Source organism: Micrasema longulum, unplaced genomic scaffold, assembly GCF_059751315.1.
Source record: "Micrasema longulum isolate JH-2025_06_02 unplaced genomic scaffold, ASM5975131v1 h1tg000214l, whole genome shotgun sequence".
Classification (NCBI taxonomy): Eukaryota; Metazoa; Arthropoda; class Insecta; order Trichoptera; family Brachycentridae; genus Micrasema; species Micrasema longulum.
In genome coordinates, this window is record NW_028277419.1 from 1,050,072 (window position 1) to 1,065,456 (window position 15,385).

A 15,385-nucleotide genomic window follows, 5' to 3' on the forward strand; every position below is an offset into this window, starting at 1 on the left:
TTATCAATGCTGAAAATATTAAATAAAATTTAAACATTAATTTTCGTGGTATTATTACTAAAAAATACCATTGATTAAAGAAAAAACAACGGCTTAGTTTATTTTCAGGGATTAAAGGGTTTTCAGTGGCGCTGATTTCCTTTCCCCTCACTTCCGTCACAATCTCTGGGCGGTCGTAAACTCACCCCCAGCCACTGTTCGAGGATAAGGCTGTAAAACGGAACGACTGGGGGTGGAAGGCGTTAAATTAGACGATTTGACGATGGAGCGTCCGGACGCTCACCGACCGAAGCCAATAAACTGGACGCCGTTCTGAAATCCAAACGACGCCGTCGTCTCTGAACAGCGCTGAAACCGTGACGTCGTTTCCTTGTCTTTGGAAATTATTTTACCTAAGGAATAGTGTTCCGAGACTGAAATGACACTAATGTTGTTTTGTTAGAAAGTAGCATTATCAGTACCCACTTTTAAATACATTTGACTTTATTACCTAGAAATCTGTGATGAATGAAATCAATTTCCAATTGTTACATACAAAAAAGTGATTTTATTTGCTTTACTGTAAAACCCAAAAATATCAATATAAATTTCGTTTAAGGTTTAAAAAAAATATTGCCGTAGCGTGATACGTAAAATCGGTGCGTAGATTTTCACGAACACTGTTATCAACATATATCTTTTTTAGTTATCCCGTGTTAGTTGCTTCGCAAATTCGACGACATAACCGAAAATCGCAGGCTCAGTATCAGTCATAGAAGAAACATTCACGTTCTATCACTTCATTACAATATTTTTAATAATTCCACAATTATTTTAATAAATTCGCCTGTTCATCTGAGGAAGCTCTTCCCACCCCTAGTAATTAGAGAACCCTTTTAATACTCATTCACCGCTCTATTTTTTTGCCTACTCTTTCACAATAGTAGCTGCTCGATTATGGAATAATCTACCCACTAATGTCAGACGCTCCTTCTTTATTTACATTTAAATCACGTATGAAATGTTACTTCCTGAATATTTGAGTTTTTCCCTTCTCCTCCCTATTTTCTCCCTTCTTTACCATCTCTTCTCTACATAGTGTATAGTGTAGATATTTAGTCAATTTTTATTTCTTAAAAAATATTTATACAAATGTTTTGTTTTACAATGAAAATATTATAATATACCAACACTATGTTTATGTACCACTGATTTTCTCAAATTGAACGATTTGGGTAGGTAGGAAGAAATTTGCCTTTGCCCACAATATGCCCGCCTTTATGCATATAAACGTAAACTGTATGTGTTTAAATAAATAAAAAAATAAGTTGGACTCGTTCCGACGTTTCGGCTACCATTACAGGAGCCATCTTTGAGGTAAACTCTGTATTTTGTAGAAAAAATATGTGTTTTTATGGGTATTAGTAATTTTTTAACTTTTTGCCTTCGAACTAAAGATTTTGCATACACCTAGAAATTACAGTGCACGAATAACAAAAGAGGCAATTGAAATATTACCAAATAACATAAACAAAAACGACTGGCTAAAATTAAATTCAATATGGTACCCAGCACTACACACTTCAAAAATGACACGGAATGTTCCTACTGCCGACTGCGACACTACAAATTACAAGTACATTGACACATATTTTTTTCATCAAAACAGTTTACCCTGAAGATGGCTCCTGCAATGGAAGCCGAAATGTCAGAACAAATCCGACTCACACGGGATCACCCAAAAAAGATACATATTTACTACGCACCAGTAAATATGTGACTTTAGTAAATATGTATTTCAATTGAAATTGTGCATATTTTTTTACAGTATCATAATCATTGCCTTATCCGCACTCAATGGTCCACGGGAAACAATGTTGGTACTGATTCTTACGCTTTAGGCGCCAGTGAAAGGACTATAAAATACTGCATTGAACAACCTTTCTACGATATAACTTTGTTATAATAGCAAGTTATATGCCACCGTTTTTTTAAAAATAAATTATCCTACAGCGAGTTTTTTTACAAAAGTAATTACCTTCTCAACATAGTATTAAATCATTCATGTTTTTCATTATCGAATGACGTCACACATATACCAGACATGAGTTTTGTGATCATCATTGCATCTTCTAAAATATTTTTTTTTCATTATAAACATAGGATATTAGTTATTTACATCACGTTGCTATTAATGAATATATTATGTTGATTTTAACTATCCAACTTTCCTGGGTTAAAAGTACTATATATCAATTAAGTACTAACGTTAAATTAATAACAACAACAACCGTATTATTAAAAAAAAAAAAAAATTATCGGCGTTCAAAAAATGCCAAGTAAATTACCCGCAATTAATTTGAATAACCTACATAATAAATTATTTTAGTTGTTTATAAGATCAATTATCTCTTGATGATTTTTATCTATATTTTCAAAACATGCGATATTTTATTTAAACAACTGATCACATTAAGTTTGTCATTCGAATGCCCTTAAGGAAGCACCATCTGCAATATACGTAAGTGCATGTGTTTGTCGTTTTCGATAAAAAGATCCGAGTAATTGTGGAAAAAACAGATGACAATCTTCTTGGACCTTCAGTGCACCGCCATTTTATATTTTATTCAGTACGAATATGCATTTATATACTGCATATTTCACCAACTTTTGAGAGTCGTAAAATTGATCGTCGTGTGAGCGGCGAGAAGCGCATTTTATGTCTTTCTCCGGATGACATAAAATATAAAATACAGTTTTTGGTTGCGGACCGGAACACACATGTGTTCCTCATATTTGCAATGTGCTCTCGAAGAAACGAGCGGACTTAAAAATCATATTTAGAAATCTAATCAGGTGTGGAGATTTTGATAGCCTTCACATCCCGTGGAAGCAAAAAATATCAATATTATAAAATTTACTTTAACAGAGAGGGAAAACATTTTTGAGAAGGGAAAAATAAAAGTCTAGGAATTTACAGGGCTTATAACATGTCATTGGCTGGTTTAAGTGGTCACTTTACACACTGTGTAACATTCACCATTCTGCCCATGTTTGATCATCCACATTTCCTCAACTCTTCCATCTGTTGACTTTTGTGACGTAAAAGAGCTGAAACCTTTATCACGTGGTTGAGATTCATCCGGCTGAACCAAATCACCTACTAGGCAACGCCGGAAAACAATTTTCCAATTTTTATACTCCTTCTTTTACCAGGTAGTTAATCCAACAATGTTTGAGTATGTCCAAATGCTTGCAGACTGGCTGGATTTCATCCCTAGGGAGTTATTCACATTTAAATGTATTTCAACGGAGAGGGAAAACATTTTTGAGTAAGGAAAATAGAAGTCTAGGCATTTACAGGGCTTATGACATGTCATTGGCTGGTTTAAGAGTCATAAGCCCTGTAAATGTCTAGACTTCCCTTCTCAAAAATGATTTCCCTCTCTGTTGAAATAAATTTAAATATGAATAACTCCCCTGAGGAAATCCAGTCAGTCTGCAAGCATTTGGACATACTCAAACATTGTTGTATCAATTTTTTTTTTGTTTTTTGCATTGTAAAATTATTTTCAAAACACTGAATCGTGACAAAAATTAGATTATTAAATTTTTATTTAATGAGATTTTATAACTATAAAAACTTGTTTATGTTTTAAGCGTTTACTTTCTGGTCAAACGTTTCACTTAATGTTATTAAATATTTGTATACAACCACTTACTGTCTTTTTCGTGTCTATAGGTTTAGATACGTACCCGTTTCTTCTTCAGGATACTATTTATACTAACATGCAAACCCCATTTTACACCTTCTGAATAGTATACACATAGTATTAAAAAAAAAGTTTTTTGTTACCTACCTGCCATTACCATTGCACTATTTCTCCCTAGATTTTTCAAAGAATTTGGTCATACTCAAAACTTTGCTAAATAATATTACCTTAGTTGATCCACATAATGTTTATTATCTAGGTTTTTTTCGTAAATCTTTCGGTAAATCTTTTTAATAGGGAAATATTACATACTACGAATACCGATAAAAATACAAATATGAAATGAATTTACGAGTATTTTCACAATCAATATGGGTATTGTGGAGAAATTGTTTTCATATATCAATATTTTTTTTAAGTCACTAGAAAAACGCGACACGTTTGGCCTTGATAGTTGTGACGTCACGATTCGTGACAATGTTCTAAACAGATTTGAAGGGCCAGGAATAAATAAACATGAATCGTGACGCATTAGAGGCGTGATCAATGGAATGACCGTTTTTAGTTGAATTCAAAATTACAAATGTAAAAATATTTTTTATGCAACTAATAAGTAACAAAAAAAACTTTTTTACTGGACAGTATTTCATAGACCTTTTTTACTTTAAAAATGTTTTTAAAATAAAGTTATATTTCCCCATTACACTGTTAATTTATAATAGCTATATAATTATTTTTTTTACTGTACATAATCGTTAAACCGTAAATACGTCTCTAAGTAAACATTATTACTTGTGAACACAAACAAGTTTTCCTCTAAACTTCTTGGGATTCCAACTTATAAATGGGGTTCGTTTGTTTGTTTATTTGTGTTTCCTTCACGTCTTAACGGAGCAACCGATTGACATATTTTTTTGCATAAGGATAACCGGAGAGGGGAGAAGTAAAATAGAATATCTCATTTTTACCGGCTAATAAAAAAAACAATTAAAAAAATATGCATGTTATCAATGAACAACATTATCTAAAATTACTAGGCGGCATGGTGCGATGTCAAAAAGAATCAATTTGAAATAAATTCTTTTAATTTCTATAATTTACTTGTTTTATCTTTGTTATTTTGGTTTACGCTTCATTTGAGTTTTATAGAACGACTTTTGAATTTAAGAAAAGAATAACGATACGACGTCATCATATACTAACTATAGTAGGGCCAATTTAATAGGTCACATTTGACATTTGTCGAATTTAGCTTCGTAGGGATTCGGACTTCAAACATAATATATGTGAATTGAATTCAGTTACTATGAAAACATACTTATAGGTACTGTAATTTTATTTTAAAAATCATAAGTCGAATTCCTGTCCTATTATTATTTTCTGTCGTAAATTTAAGGAACAAAATAATATAAGTACATAATTTAACAAAATTATCAACATTCGATTTTTCTGGGTAACATCCCTAGTGTTTAAAAAGACAAAGGGTTCACTGATGCAACATTGTAACGACGTTTAGAACAGAAAAAGTTTATTATGTTTAGAATGGTTTATTAGTGAAAGTAAATCGTAAAATTACATTATTTTGTCATTATTACAATAAATAGGTAATCGTTATTGAAAAAAGTTAAGCAATTGTGCAGTTCTAAATTCGAAAAAATATAATATTTCATACCCGCTCTTACAAGGTTATGTTGTTGAATTTTGATGAAGTGTCAAATGTGACCTATTAAATTGGCCCTACTGTAATCATCGTATTTCTTTCATAGCAATAGTTGTAAGACTATGGTACTGTCAACCCCAATAGAAATATATCATTCAATCGGAAAACAATCTTATTGTTAAACAAATACTCATATTGATAAACGACGCAACTAATTAATTATCTAAATAATTTCTCCCTCATCCTACCTGGGCGAAGCCGCGGGTAAAAGTTAGTGTTATATAAAACTATTTATAATGTGTTTTCTAAATAAATAACTTTGGAAAATACATATTATTATGTGGTATTTTATGTTTTTTCTCACCGACTTTTGACCTTATGCGAAATTATTTTAAAAACGTATTATTATGTTAAAACTAAGCAGGTGGCGGTTTTAATTTATCCAAAATGGTAATGAATACGCAATTTGGTTATTTTTGTGGTAAATATGGCTAACTAGTAATTTTAATTCTATCAAGATGCACGCTTAAATATTAATGATCATTTATCACCTTTGAAAAATACGAAAATGCAAAACTGTTGCGAAATAACCGTTTTAAAATTGGTAACAAGCGCTTAAACTATTTTCTTGTTTTCTGGTCTAGTGAGTTAAATTGTGTTTTAAATTCCAGTTGGGTTTATAATTTCTTAACTTACTGTTAGGGCAGCTTTTTGGACGCGGTGTGATGCTTTGTTTTAAAATATCGTTTTATTCCTTGATAATTATAGACTTCGTACTAATAACTTCTAGATTTATTAGACATTAAAGCGGTACAAATACCCACCCGATATATGATATCCAAAACGAAATCAGTGCAATTCTGAATACACTCATCTCATAATTTTTTTTATTATCAACATAAACTATTTTATGTATCTTTGCACTTGTATCTTAAAATCGCACATATTTAATCCACAGTAGTATTAGAATAACTTTCAATCAAACCGTACAATAAAATTGGCATTTCATTTTTATCATTATAATATGCAACATTTCCATAAACTCCAAATAAATTTTGTTACAGTATGTGAACAAATTATGCCAATCTTTATTTGTATCATCATCATCATCAGGGGCGCTACAGTCCGCTGTGGGCCCTGGCCTCCTCCAGAATCTGTCTCCATTCCTCCCTGCACCCTGCGGCTCTTTTCCAGTTCGTCAGGCCAAACTTTCTAATGTCACTTTCCACATTATCCAGGCATCTTAATTTTGGTCTGCCTCTGCTTCGTTTGCCTTCCGGAGTGGTATAAAAAAATCTTTTTTGGGATACGGTTATCATTCATTCTGTGCACGTGGCACAACCATTGTAATCTTCTGCTTTTTATGAATTGTGCAGTGTTGTGTTCGGCATACAATACCTCTAATTCACGATTAAACCGTCTCCCCCACACTCCGTTTTGGTTGACAGCACCAAATATGTTTCTTAATATTTTCTTTTGAAATACTTATATCATGTTTTCATCTCTTTTGGTCATAACCCTGCATTCGGCACCATAATATGCAATGACCGGTCTGAGGAGAGTTTTGTAAATAATGGTCTTAGTTTTTCTAGTGACCAATTTGGATCCCAGATGTTTAAACAAGCTATAATAACATCTGTTTGCTGGCGATGGCCGCGCTCTAATCTCAGTACTAAATTGTTGTTATCATTAGTCATTTCAGTACCTAAATATTTAAAGAGATCTATATTTGCCTCCTTCCTTACTTAAATCCTTAATGTTGGCTAAAATTTTGCATCTTAGTTTCTATTTGAATCATACGCGTTAGTGACCGACCGAAGTTCGGTTTCGGCCAGTAAAACGAGTTTGGGCCGCGGTTTCGGTTTCGCCCAAAAATTGGCCGAAACTTCAACTCAGCCGAAACCTGCAATCGTTATGTGTCGGATTACGTTTGGTTGTACTCGGGATCATCCTCTGATTTGTGACTCTAAGTTCTCATGAGTGATATATTTTTAATGTCAGTTATATATTTTTAATCAGTTCTCATGAATGATATATTTTTATTTATATTTTAGTAATTCCTTTATAGTTACATGTAGGTTATATGTACGACATATTTATTTATTTCACAGTTTTAAAACGTACAGAGGTTCTTAGTTTCAGGTTCCGACTAGCTAAGAATTTCAGGATGTTTAGGCAGGACCCTTTTTTTATATGTGTTTTTTTTAATGAAATTATGCAATAAGAGAAAAAAAGGAAATAAAATAATAATAATAAATTTAAAAAATGAAAAATAAATGTTAATTAGTAAACACATTGTTGTGGTTGTGGTCCTTTCGTAGTATTGTGGACTCACAGGCCAAAGGTCTGAGGGTCGAATCCTACTACCACATTTTCTATTTTTCCAGCACAAGTTATTTACGATTTTTAGGGAATTGTCTGAAAATTGAAATATTTGAGTAAATAATAAGAACACAAGTATTTCTCTTTTTATATATATTTTTTTGATGTCGATAATAATTAAAGTTGAAGCATAAATATCAATTAAAAAATATACCATTAATAATTCAAAAATGAAACACAAAAGTCAATACTTATAATAAGAATAACAACGAACCATTAAATTTATGGCTTTTATTTAATTGTGTGTTTTATATGACGCGTATTTTAATAAACTCGTAAGGGTTGACAATAAAACCGCATGATTTTGGGCGTTTTGAAGAGACTTTGAACTTATCTAAATAAGTTTTGGAAAAACTAGAACAGAAGTCGAAATTCTGTTTCGGTTGAAAATCTTGTTTTGGTCGGTCAGTAATGCGCATAAAATAAAATCACCACTTGCGTATTATTAATCTTGATTATAATCTTACTTTTTAAACAGTTGCTAGTTATTTTATTATTATTTCGATGTAATTTATCATATAAATAATAAATGAGTGATACTTTAATCCGCAATTTTGTAATACTGATGACTAGTAAATAAAATTATTATTAGAATGAACAGACCAGCCTCGATGATGTCAAGAAAGCGATTAAACTTGTCACCAGTTATTCCGAATTTATGAACTAATTTTGCGCCGTATTTCGTTTCAATAATATTTTCTTTCCGTTGCACAAAGTGCTTCATCATCCATAATGCATTTACACATACTCGTATCCTTTATTTTGCGTACCTATATGCCAAATATAATTACATTACCCTCTAAAATACACCGAACAGATGATATGCCGAAGCGATGAGCTGTAATCGATATATAGCAGACCAAACAAAATGTATATCCAATGACTTTAGTACTGCGAGGACTCGTGCTACTCTTAAATTAAAATGGTGTACGTTTCTACAATATTAAAATAATGTTGTAATACGAGTGTAAATTAAAAAGTCATAAAACGATGTTTGGCATTGTATAATAATCTAATTCATAGTTATTTTACCATCAATACAGGCTAGTACAAGGTATAGGTTATACTAATAAATGCGTTTGTAGTGTCTAGAGTGGATTATTGAAATGGTATCTACGCAGGTCTACCAATGAACAAAATGACTCGCTTACAGTCTGTATTAAATGCTGCAGCGAGACTTACTTTCGGAATCTCTAAGTTCAGTCATTCTTATTCTTATTTTTAGAGGTGGAGGTCAGTGCTATTCAAGCTCCTGACGTCACTGCGACCTGTGGAGATCTATTGTGACGGGTCCTCGTGAATAGTTCCCGCCCTCCAAGGCCAGGTCTATAAAGAGCCTTGCTGCTGTCTGGAAGGCGAGAGTTTACAATCTGCTAAATCTCCCTCTCAATTCCCAGATCCGCAAAGCATTTTTAAATCTGTTTTGACTTATTTTTGGAATCTATAAGTTTAGCCATATCACTTCACAACTTCGGGAATTACACTGGCTACCTTTTTTCACAGAGGGTGGAATACAAACTCTGCTGGCTTATGTATAAGTCACTGCACAATTCTGGTCCGGAATATCTAAGGGAACTATGCATTCCAGATGAACTAGCTGACAGGCGTTTTACGCTTAGATCAGCTACGTTTACGGCAAAAGAAGAAGTTATTTTACCCCAACATGGTTCAAACAAAATATTTATTCAAAAAAGTGTTTTCACTCTAGAATATTTCACAGTCCCTGGACTGGTACTTGAAGTGTAAGACTGATCATCTTACCGTCATGTAATAAAAATGATCAATGTACGCTGCGATTGGTGTACCAATGCAGTGCCCTATGCACCGTTGGGTGCGGAAAGGGAATGATGATGATGTATAGTTATAATATATATCATATGTATGTTTTTTGAATTCAAGTGAATTCTAGAAACAGGGTGAAAGGTGCACTAAAATCAACCTTAGCAAAAAAATATTATTTAAAGCAGGAGGTTCGGTGATAGTCTTACGTTTCAGGTGCCAAGGCACAATATTTCAGTGGAAAACTATCTTAAATAGATATTTCGTATAAATCTTTCAGGGATTGAACCCCGTACCTCAAGTGTAGTCGGCGATGTCTACGTGCACTTGGTCTATAACAATTGCCACAAAATATAATATTTTAATCTCTTTCGTATCCTTATGTCAAAAACCAAAATTTCTTATTGCGTTTTCTGCTAATTCTAGAACTTTTTTAAACGTGTTAAAGTGTTTTAAACAAAATTTTATGATTTTGAAATAAATTAGGTCAAATAATGCTACATGATAAAATATTTTTTTTCTTCGAACAAATCAAGTCCTCCAGCGTCAATGTCAGCGAACGACTCCCAATTAACCAGAAATACGAAGACGTATGAGATTGCGCCGGTCTATAAAAAGCTTAGAATCGCCATTACTTTTGACCTTTGGGGTTACTGCACTCCACAAAGTTGTTTATTTTCATAATCGTGTTTACATTAGCTATTGGGTCACTTTAATAATTACCAAGTCCTTGACCGAATCTGGGTGGGAAGTGCACTATAATAATTTTAAAATATGCATATCGATTTTTTTATTATAGACTTTATTTTAAAAATATGCAAACAAATGCAATATAACTTTATATAAAAAAACGTAAAATATCAAACAATATTCTTTCCAATTTAGTATTAGCTAATAAATTGTCATCGGATGCCTAGGTATTAGTGTTAATCAATATAAAGTAAGAGAATACAGAAGGGAAACCCTTGATGTTTACCATATTGATGTGATATATTTATATATATTTTAATATTGTTATGTTTCTGACCCTATATAATATTTGTGATGATATACTCATGTGTCTGTGTCAACTCATTGCTCGTTCCAACTCAACACGGGGCTTTTAGTCCCATGAAGTTGGGACTTGTCGCAAATATTTTTTTTTCTTTAACGTAGTACTCCAAACTGCAACTTAAACAATATAAAATTAGTAAAAAAACTAAAAGATAAATTTAAAAAAATAAATTTATGAACTATGGCGTTTAAAAGAAAAAAACAATTTTAGCTTTCTTATAGTTTACTCGAATGTCTAAATTTGTAATATTTGTCCATTTTTAAATATTCGTAAAAAACTATACCAGAAAATGAAAATCTAGTTGTTATCTTTACCGGTATGAACCGGTATAGCCCTTACCTTTACCGGTATGAAGGTAATAAAAACCGAAATCAAATGTTGTTAGAAATTGAATATTACAACCAGAATTATCTTCACAAAAAAAGGAGAAGGCATGTTTTTACGTAGAAATAAAGGAAAATATCACAAAAATTTATGTGATTTTAAAATGCTTGTATTTCTTTCCAAAAACAAAAAATTTAAATTTTGTTGCGGCCATTTTAATTTTCGATGTTATTATCTTTAAATCATTTCAACCAATTTTAGTTCAATACTTAGTCTTTATATATTATGATAATCAAGATACCAAAGTTTAGTCTAAATTTGAAATGGCGTCATCTGCCGGTCGAAAAGTAATTATATTTTAGTTATATAAAAGTTTTAAGTATTTTTTTAAATAGAAATACTTTTAATATTATTGTTTCTTTCTAATTCAAGGTTTTTCTTATTTCATTTGATTTATGTTATCTGTTGACATTTCATGATGGAATTTCGTTGTAATTATATAATAACTCATATTTAATTATAAGGTGTAAATTAAAAATATCTCGGTACACTGTCACTTATTTATTTGACAAGTCTGAATAATTGGTCTAATAAGTCAGTGGAGGTGTATTAAGTATTTTTTATTTAAAAAAAATCAATTGTATACATGCTCTTTGTCTGTGTCTACTTTTGACATGGGCAGACTAAAGCTTTTGGTTTATCATGTTATTCGGGTATTATGTTAGAAAATATTAGTATGTAACTACTTACCAACCTCTTAATATCTGATTGATTTCGAAACGTATTTGTCTCTTTGTTGGGACATTTACTTTATTAACGTTTTCATGCTAAAGTACGCCGTCACCATCACTACGGTTGAAAAAGACAGGTATTATTATAAATACTCCTAATATTTAATAACGTAAATTGAAATACTTAACCACAAAGTTAATGCTTTGAATATTACTGAAAAGCTTTAATATTCCGATTTAAGTGAAGTCAATAACGTATATTTAATTTACAATAAAAAACCCCTCTAAATACTTCACTGACCGTCCTCTTAAATTTATTTAATGCGTTTAAATTGCTCCGATAGCATTTTAATATCAAAACGTAAAATAAGTTCTTATTTCGACACTGTTCGGATTTTCTCTCTTATTGCGCAGCGGAAAGCGAGAGCTATCGTTATTCCGACGCCGACGCCTCGTTGGAAGGGGCGTCTCGTGACGTCACGACGGGCGCAGTGCACCGGCCAAGGACGCCCCGGCTGCAAGCGTTGGACTATATCAGGTCTATTTCAGGCCTATTTCAGGGCTATTTAAGATGTGGCGTGGCCTCGACCCGGAACGGCCAACGAGCTCCGTGATATACTCGTATTTACGTGCTGTTCAAACATAATTTATTCGCTAGAAGACTTTTTTATATACTTCCATACATTGTTTTTTTTTTTTTATTATTTAACAATAATCAAACATTATTATCAGAAAAATTACTTGTATTATATTTTATTTATGTCAGTGTTTATTGTTTTATTACATGTTATATTTATTTACTAAATATTGTGTACATCCGAAAGATGCTTTTCGAACTATTGCGAATAATAATTAAAGTTTTATCTTTCAAACAGTCCTAAGTCTAAATTTATGAAATTCAAAGTAAGAATGCTACAATGCCATTGTAATTAGAATTATAAGCTGCATTAACTGTCACTAATTCTGATACTATAAAGCTACACTTTTTTTCAAAATGCCTTAAAAATCCTTATTTTAATAAGCATTTTTATTATTGCAAATTTTCAAATAGTCTTTATTTGATCTGATTGTATAATTTGAGTTTAAAATCACTTTGAGATGTCATGTTAAAAAAATCAACTGACCTGATAAAAACGGAAAAAACGAAATATATATTTTTGTTTATTTGAAAATTTATTTATTAACCCTTACGAATTTTTAAATTTATATTACAAAAATAATATATACATTTTTTATTCATACTCTGTTGTACAAAATAATATTTTTTACATCTTTTGAAAAGTTTGTCTGAGTCTTTTGTTTAGTTTTGTCTGGTAGTTTATTGTATAATTTCAGTCCCTGGTTTATTAATCTCGACTGTCCTTGTCTTGTTTTAGAAAGTTGCAAATGATATTTTTCTGATATTCTCGTATTTTGTCTATGTTTACTACAAGTTTTAGTTCTTCGTCTACAATTACATTAGTGGCTAATTTATGCATACATTTTAATGATTCTAGTTGAAAGAGTTCAGTTATATTTAATTGCTTAGTTTGTTTAAAAAGTTCTCTAGTTGCTGTTAGATAGGGAAGGTCATATACTAACTTTAATATTTTATGTTGTTGTCTTTGTAGTCTGTTTATGTCACTTCGATATCCTGTTCCCCATAGCATTTGCATAAAATATGTTTAAGTTTTTACATAGGCTTTATACATTAGAATTTTTTCCGTTTTTGGAACAAAATATTTGATTTTTAAAAAAATACTTGATAATGTCGCCACTTTTGTCTACATTTCGTTAGTCCTAAATTCTTTTTTTTTAACGATTATTTTTAACTAAGGCCATTTTGAAAAATCCCTCTTCAATTTTAGTTTATAATATTTTAAAAGTATATTCGGGATCCACGTTCAAGGCGCACGGAAGGTATTCGGTAGTGCGTTGCGCCAATTTTTATCGAAACTCAATCGGTCAGCGTCGAAACACATTACCGCATTTCTTTTTTGCGCTTGAAAGTAGAACCAGAACCCCTTCTATACACGTGTAAAACTTATTTTGTACAATAAATATTTTTTCAAAGTACATAAAGATGAAATGTTATTTTATTTATTATGTGTCATCCTGAATCTGAAGATGCAAGTTGTATCGACGAATATCTACATATTGTAAGTTTTTTTGAAAAGTACATATGTGTCATTATTAAATTGCCTATTAGATCTGATATCGATTTTGAAACAGCGATAGAGAGCATTTTTCCGTAGGAAAAATGAGAGTCCAGTCACGTACAGCCCTTACGATCTGTCATTGATTATTTTGAGTGCTTATATTACAAAATATGTACCATTCCGCTTTTGTTTAAACACACATAATATATTTCTCTGCTACATTTTTTTTATTTTATATATTATACAATAAAAAAATATAAACGTTCTTATATTTTACCCAAATATTTCAATTTTGGAGGCCATTTTCAACGAGTTGTAAATAACTCGCTATTAAAAAATAGAAATAAATTTGGAGTACAGTGGGGTTCGAACCTCAGACCTCTGATCCGTGAGTCCGCAACACTAGCCACGAGACCTCAACCAGATTTTATTTACCCTGGTTTATTTTATCCTAAATATGTTTTATGTTTTTTTTTAATATAAAATATAGCAAAACTTTCTGCATTTACTTTTCAATATTTTTTCACTTGAGTTGTTTTATACTTTAGTCTGAACTTTACTTGAACATAGCAAAACTTGAGAGTGCTTACTGATATGAATAAAAATAATTCAATAACAACGCGCTATAAAAAAAACAATGAGGAAGACCTACGGGAAATTGGATACAACAAATGTTTTCTTGCGCGCCGTAAAAATTGGAGCATAAAATTAAAAATAAAAGTTTTCTGAAAACGTACGAAATAAATAATATAATACGTTTTAATAAAAACGAACTTCTTTGAGTGATGTCACCGGTTAATATAAATCATCCTATGATATGAGAGTTATGAAAGACTTTCGGTTTAGATGGACCAATGGGAAGAACTGATCGAGAATAACCGGAAGAGAACCTTTGACGTCACACGCGGAGTTATTTCAGAAATACGAAACTTTAAAAAATCGTAGCGCTGATAATGCGATGCATAAAAATTGACTAGAAAAATATTTGGCTTAGTATGTTAACAAATGAAAAAAATTAAAAAACCACTGAACGATGAAACCAATGAATTTTTTATCAAACTTAATGTAAATATCTTTCTACATTATATGATACCTTTGAAAGCCAAAAATGCTACGTTTTGATGCGTTTTCAAAGTTATCTATTTTATGATCCGATGTTTACGGCAACACGTATAAAATCCGCATCAATGGCTTCCCAAATGGTATTGTGATTGACAGCTCCAAATGGCGGGAGACGCCATGTTTTACTGCAATCCTTGTGTGTTTACACGTTACTGATTGAAATGGTAAAAGCAAAACTGTAATGCGCATTGTCGTCTACATTTTGCACACATGTGTAGATTGTGCAGGGACCCTGTCACGTGAAGCGAGCCGCATATTTTAAATGAACAGCATTTGTAACCAATCAACAGTAGTTGTATTAGTTTATATTTATCGCAACTGTTTAAACAGCTGTCACAACTACACATTCTCAAATAGTGTTGAATTAATCAAATTAAGTCATTTTGACCTATTTCTCAGTTTTATCAATACGATTTTGTTATATTACAAATATACCTGATGGTGCATAGGGCGTTATAATGGAAGATATAAAACAATTTAAATAGTGCTAATATTAAAACATT

The 15,385-nt window shown here is 31.5% G+C and overlaps 1 protein-coding gene and 1 long non-coding RNA gene across 5 annotated transcripts in view; one reads left to right on the forward strand and one right to left on the reverse strand.

Moving 5' to 3' along the window:
• LOC148283666 (ecdysone receptor-like) overlaps positions 1 to 15,385 on the forward strand; it is a gene marked incomplete at its 3' end in the record, with an annotated part of 719,211 nt that overhangs the window by 518,154 nt on the left and 185,672 nt on the right. The gene's annotated exons all lie outside the window — the stretch shown is intronic.
• On the reverse strand, positions 10,374 to 15,000 carry LOC148283670 (uncharacterized). Of its 4 annotated transcripts, none has more exons than XR_015825540.1 (3): positions 14,854 to 15,000; positions 11,646 to 11,740; positions 10,374 to 10,677 (listed from the first exon to the last, which is right to left on the reverse strand). It is a non-coding gene; the product is annotated as an uncharacterized LOC148283670 (long non-coding RNA). The 4 variants fall into 4 exon arrangements; XR_015825541.1 differs by having other exon boundaries at positions 10,374 to 10,683; positions 11,642 to 11,740; XR_015825542.1 differs by lacking the exon at positions 14,854 to 15,000 and having other exon boundaries at positions 10,374 to 10,683; positions 11,646 to 11,700.